This window comes from Suricata suricatta, chromosome 5 (assembly GCF_006229205.1).
Source record: "Suricata suricatta isolate VVHF042 chromosome 5, meerkat_22Aug2017_6uvM2_HiC, whole genome shotgun sequence".
Taxonomy (NCBI): domain Eukaryota; kingdom Metazoa; phylum Chordata; class Mammalia; order Carnivora; family Herpestidae; genus Suricata; species Suricata suricatta.
In genome coordinates this window covers 6931899-6937898 of record NC_043704.1, presented here as the reverse complement: position 1 = coordinate 6937898, position 6000 = coordinate 6931899, and the positions used below count along the sequence as shown (strand labels likewise).

At 59.0% G+C, this 6000-nt stretch overlaps 1 protein-coding gene across 2 annotated transcripts in view; it reads left to right on the top strand.

The window, feature by feature from the left end:
• The window catches only part of TMPRSS2 (transmembrane serine protease 2), a 37360-nt gene that overhangs the window by 7952 nt on the left and 23408 nt on the right, over positions 1-6000 (top strand). The window lies entirely within an intron of this gene.

Below are 6000 nucleotides of genomic sequence, written 5' to 3'. Positions count from 1 at the left end.
ACGGTCCCCCGCACGCCGCCGGCCGGGCTCCGAACCCAGGTGCGCGGCGGAGCGCACCAGCCTGTCTGTGGACGGGCGCCCTGCCCGCGGCCGCTCGTGCTCGGCACAAGATCGCCTTGTGGCCCCAAAGGTCGTGCGTCCACACCCCGGAGGGCATCTGCGTGCCCGGCGCCCTGAGCCCGTGCTGAAGCGGCCGTCCCACAGCGCGGTGGCCCAGAGCCCCAAAGCCCAAATCCCTTTTCCAAGCCACAGGCGGCGGCACGGTCCGGAGGAATCCTAGTGGCTCATTTGGGAGGGAAGTGATAGCTGGGCGCGGGAGGTCCACCTGGTGGGACGCGGGGCTCGCCCCTGAGACTGTCACCCCTGGGTTCCAGGACTAAGATGGGGGCACCCCCGGGGGCGCTGACCAGCGTGCTCCTGGAGCTCCAGGTGTGGAAGGTTCCCGAATCATGGAAACTTACAAAGGCTGCCAGAGTTTCAAGGTGTTTAGGAACCCTGAAGTGAGGGTTGTTGACTTAGCCTGGGAGGTGGGGAAGTTCTCCCGGAAGTGAGGCTGCTGCCAGCCTCCCCTGAAGGCGGGCGGGGGCCGGGAGCGGGGACAGAGATTACCCGGGTGCAGGAACCTGGATTGCTCAGGCTCTAGCCTGCTGCTGCCGGGTGAAGTGAGGGGGCCTGGCGGGCCTGACGGGGAGGAGCCCCCAGGAAGTCACCCGCTTCCTTTTCCCAGCTTTTCCAGAGGCGAGGCCTGCCTGCAGACCTTACTAGAGGTGGGGATGACCAGGAAAGGCAAGGGCAAGACCAAGCAAGCTAACACTCCGCACAGAGTTGTGGCGGAGTGGGGGAGGTGGGGGGTCTGGGGGTCCCCCGCAGTGGATAAGCTAGGCCAGGAGATTGGTCATTCAACTCCTTCCTCTCTGTTTTTGTTTTTTGTTTTCAAATACCAACCGGTGAGCAGTGTGGCCTTTGTTCTTGGCTTGGATAAGTCAGGCCTGAGCTCCTTTCCCCTTCTGCATTCCCAAGGTCAGTGCCGGAGTCGGCCTGGAGCCTGCGGGACTCGCACCCGTGGCCGCTCTGCCCTGGGCTCGGTCACCGAATTGTAGGGGACAACGTGGCCACACTGGTGTTATGATAATAATGGCGAACGTGGCCGGGGCCCTTTCTTCCGCTGCTGTCATTCCGAACTCTTTATAGCATACTTAATTATGGGGAAACTGAGGCAGAGGTGAGCAGCTTGCTCTGGGAAGACCTGCGGATGAAGCCTAGCTGTCTGGCTCCTTAGGGCTGTGACAGGTAGTGTGGGCCTGTGGACAAGGGTGTGAGGAGCTGAGAACGGGGCCCAAGGAACCCGCATGCAGAAGGGGCTTACGGCTTGGGGGCCAGGCCGGTCCCCCCCCACCCCGTCCCGATACACACCTGCCCACAGCCCCACCTGGGCTCTGTGCTGAGTCTTCCAGAGTCATCGAGGCAGGAGTGCAGGACTCCTCCGCGGGGCAGCAGGGAGGGCTCAGCTCCCGGCTGATGGGACGCTGAAGGACAGGACTCTGGCAACAATGTGTGGTAGGCAGGGAAGCCCAGACCCCTGGGGGCCTGCCGATAAGCACACGCCAGGAGCCCGGGCCGGAGGCTGTCACTCTTTCCGTCCAAACCTGCAGCACGGGCCCTGGGAGAGCTTTCTAATGAGATAGAGGTCATTGTCTTAGGTCCGGGGTCGCCGTACCAGACTGACAGCGGGGCGGGGCTCAGGTGTCTACTTTTCCAAGCTCTCCAGAAAATCCCAGCTTGGGGGTCGGAGGCAAGTGTAAGCCTTGGTAATAGAAAAGAAGATTGACAGGGTCAAGCTAGTGTCGGTGCGGTTACTTGTGGATTGGAAGCCGGCCTTCGGTGGGGGAATGAAGGGGGTCTGGAGAGGCTCTTGGGGTCTGAGTGCTTGTCCATGTCCATTTCCTCTGCTGTTCTAGATTCCCCCCTGGGTCGTCCTACTTCCCACAGCTTCTCAGCCTTTGCTGGTCTTCTCTGCCCCCCCTTTCCGGGGCACCCCCACAGGGACCCGCTGACATTGGGACTTCCTGGGATGAGTTGGTGTCCTGTGGGGAAGGGGTGCAAGGGCATCACATATCTGACCGCGGAGATCTGAGCTGCGCCAGCACTGTGAGTCCCGCCCTGGCTTGGGGCTGGGGACCCTAAAGGCCATCCCAGCAAGCCCTGGCTGTAAGCCTCCAGGGGTAGTAGGCCTGAGTCTGGTACGGGGCTCTCTGTGCTCTGGCCTTCCTGGCCCCAAGTACATGTGGAGTCTTGGGGAGTAGCAAAGGGCTTGGCTGATCATCCAGGCAGTTTGAGGGGGACACCATAGGCACAAAGCTGGCCGGGGACTCGGTCTGTCCCGGCCACTGCACCGTGGTCGGAGCAGAGGCACCAGCACGTGTGGAAATGTCACGGTCAGCCTTAGAGGCATCGAGGGAGAAAGGCAGACACCGATTTCCTGGCAGGGGTGCAGGCAGCCCCGTGACGGTGAGCAATATGAGCTGTGAAGAGGGAAGGTGGCCAGAAGACAGGCTTGTAGACGTGAGTCCAGGGGGAGGAGGACACGGCTTGCTGGGTAGAAACTCGGGGCGACTTGTTGGTGTGGACAGAGTTCAGCTGTGGGCACCCCCGGGTGTGAGGGTGCAGAGGTGTGGTACGAGAGCACAGCACGTTTGAAGGGCACCACATGTGGGCGGGTGCCGTAGCGGGGTCTGGAAGCCCGTGCGACGGCAGAGTAGATCCGGGGTAGGGGGGTGGGGGGAAGCGGAGGCCATGGTGTCCAGAGGACGTTCGACAGAGAAGTACTGTCAAGTGAGAGCTGAACTGGAGGATGGGGTGGCCTGGGCTTCATGACTGCTTATTGGTGTGTGATGCACGAGACCCAGCGTCAGGGTCCCTTGAGGTCACTGGTCTGCAAGGGGCCATCCTGGCAGGACCCCACACCTGAGCTCATTTCAACCCTTGATCTGAACTCAGGGATGTGGAGCCTCTTCCCCAGGATCCTGGGTTTGGCCTTCGTTCTGCGGGTGTCTGACCTGAAAGCCCATCGTGCCTGGCCCCCCAGCCGAAGCTCCGAACCATTCTAGAATATTCTTGCACCATACCTGTGGAGAGCCCACCTGCCAGTATCAGATCCAACGTTCTTCAGTTTGCGGAACTCTGTTCTTTCCAAGGCAACTCGTTGGTTATTTAAACTTGTTCACTATTGGAAATCTGGCTTCCCAGGGTTCGGATTTTGCTGACTGTTCCGATTCCGGCTTCGTCCTTTGGATGTACACAGAAAAAACCTGCATGTCTTTCGCACATGACGGTCCCTTCGCTACGGGCAGGCAAATCTTAGCTGCTGTGGTGACGTTATCATCCAGTGCCTAGCATGTGTTGGCCACAGTGCTAGAAACAGACACACTCGGTCCTGAAACAACCCTATTTCTTTATCAGCCCACTCCGCAGGGAGGCCCGGGCAAGGTCTCCAAGCCCTGGCCGGGCCTTTGCACGTCTCGGGACTCCTCTTGTCTGCCTCTCTGTCACGCACATCCTCAACCCGGAAGATGGTTTTGCCCAGGGGCAGACTTCACAGCTTGCTCTGTCTCTCAGATTCTGTCTTACTCGTCTGGTCTCTGGAACTCCAGAAATATCGGAACGCTTTCTTACATGCTACAAAGCTTGGCTGTAAAAAAAAGAAAGAAAGAAAAAAGGACCCGACCCAATTCCTGCCCTAAAAAGTTTGTAATCTCAACCAGGACAATGAGGCATTCATAGAAAAAGAAACTTGGAGGACACGGGCAGTCCCTCTCTGAGGTGACGTCTCTGTCTCTGTGTGTGTGGGGGTCGCGTTCCCGTGTGAATCACCGCATAGCCCTTTTGTCCGGTGGCCTCATACTCGTTTATGTTGAGTTGCTACTTAAACCCACCCCTGTCTGATAATTTGCAACTAATAGCACTTTGGGGTTGTTTTGGGGTTTTTTTTTTTTAACAGTTTTGTTAGGTTTATTTATTTATTTTGAGAGAGAGAGAGTGAGCATGAGCAGGGAAGGGGCAGAAAGAGAGGGAGAGAGAGAATCCCAAGCAGGTTCTGCACTGGCAGCGCGGAGCTCGATGCGGGGCTCGAACTCCAGATCAGGACCTGAGCGGAAACCAAGAGTCAGACGCTTAATCCCCGAGCCACCCGGCGCCCCACGACTGCACTTTATCCTCAACGCGACCGGAGAGCGTCTGTTCCTATCGCCTGACTTTATGCGACGGTGGAGGCATAAAGGGGCCCTGGCTGACCGTTTGTTCCCTGGACAAGGTGTGTCTCTCGGTGTCGCCCGCTTCGAAGTTTGAGGAAGGGGTTCAGGGGTCAAAGAATCACCCATCACACCGCCAAGCAGCAGGAAGGCGCGGCGGGGCTCCGCGCAGCAGTCGGTGCATGAACGGCGGTGAGGTGGGCAGAGACTTCCTGATGGGGACCGTCCCGGACCCCCTGCGTGGGAGTCGGTGAGGCTGACCTCGGTGGCGCTGGTTTGGTGGGCTTCAAAATAAGTTTCCGGCAAATGCTCTCTGAGACTTCCAAAGACGAGACTGGCCGTTTGGAAATCGCCTCGTCACGGCGTGGGCTGCAGGCCGACTCTGTGGCCGGTCCTGCCGAGCGGTGGCAGGACGGGTGCCGGGGGGACTCAGCTCTCTGGAAAGAGAGTCCCGAGTGACCTGAACCACGTGTCATGTTGTGTGATTCAAGCGGACCTTTCCGTGGCCGCCGTGTGGGGAGCTGGCCGAGGACAAGGCGGGGCTGGTGGTGTGGCCGCACACTGGCTCTTTTGTCACTTAGAGAAAAAGTGCTTCATTATAGCACTGGCCGGAATCGAGGACAGTCACCTGTGTCCTTTGAGTGACAGGAAGGAAAGTGTGAGGAACGGGTAGTCTCTCACCATCTAGGCGGTCTTGCTCTGTTCAGACGCCAGCGGAAGGGACCTGCTAGGCTGTGGAGACGCACCGGGTTTTGTGTTTGCGTTGTTGTGTGGTTTTGTGACACATGACGTCATTTCTGCAAAAGCCGGTCTCGAAGACGAAGCGGGCCCTGGGTGGCCTCTGGGCGGTGCTTCCCCCAGACCCAGTCCCACAGCCCCTTCCTCTCCAGCCAGAGACAATCACAGCAGCGCGACTCCCAACTTCGGTCCCCGAGTCCACGGCGGCTCATCCGGGCGGCTCTGAGGTTGGGTGGGTCATGAGACCCCTGGGTGAGACAGGATTATCCCGTCGTGACTTCTGGGTCCTGTGGCCTCTACTGGATCATTCCTGCGGCCCCCTGTGCCCCTTCCTTCCCTGGCGTCCTTGCCTCTCACTGTTGGGATCTCGAACAAATCCGAAGCGTGGATTTCCAGCAGTGACGGATCATTCCTTTCAGAGGGCTCTCCCGCTGGGAAAGCCGCCAGAGGGATTGAATTTTCATTTCCTGAAACTTCACCCAAACCTGTAACTGGTGAGACAGCTCAGAGGCGCAGGGAGCCGGAAAGCAGGGCTGAGAGGCTGGCCTCGCAGAGTGCTTGGGAAAGCAGCCGTAGGGAAGGGCGTGATTTCCTCCCCGGCTCAGGCCGGAGGGGAGCGGAGGTACCGGTGTGGGCGGCGAGTCTCCGAGCCCTTGTTCTCCAGAGGGCGCGCGGAGGACCGGTGGGTCCTTTTTTTAAGTTTACTTATTTATTTTGAGAAAGAGAGAGAGAGAAAGAGTGGGGGCGGGGCAGAGAGAGAGAGAGAGAGAGAGAGAGAGAGAGAGAATCCCAAGAGGCTCCCGCTGTCAGGCAGAGCCCAACTCGGGGCTCTTACACGTGGTAGGAAGCCCAGAACTTTCTCACTGGGAACATGGTCTGTGGGTGGAGGGCTTGGGGGGCCATTCCTTGAAGCATTCTTTGGTCACTTCAAGACAGCAGGGGGGCGCCGAGAGAAGCCAGAGTGATGCCAGAGTGGGGGCTTTCCTACAGAGTATTCCACGTGGACGCCTTTTCC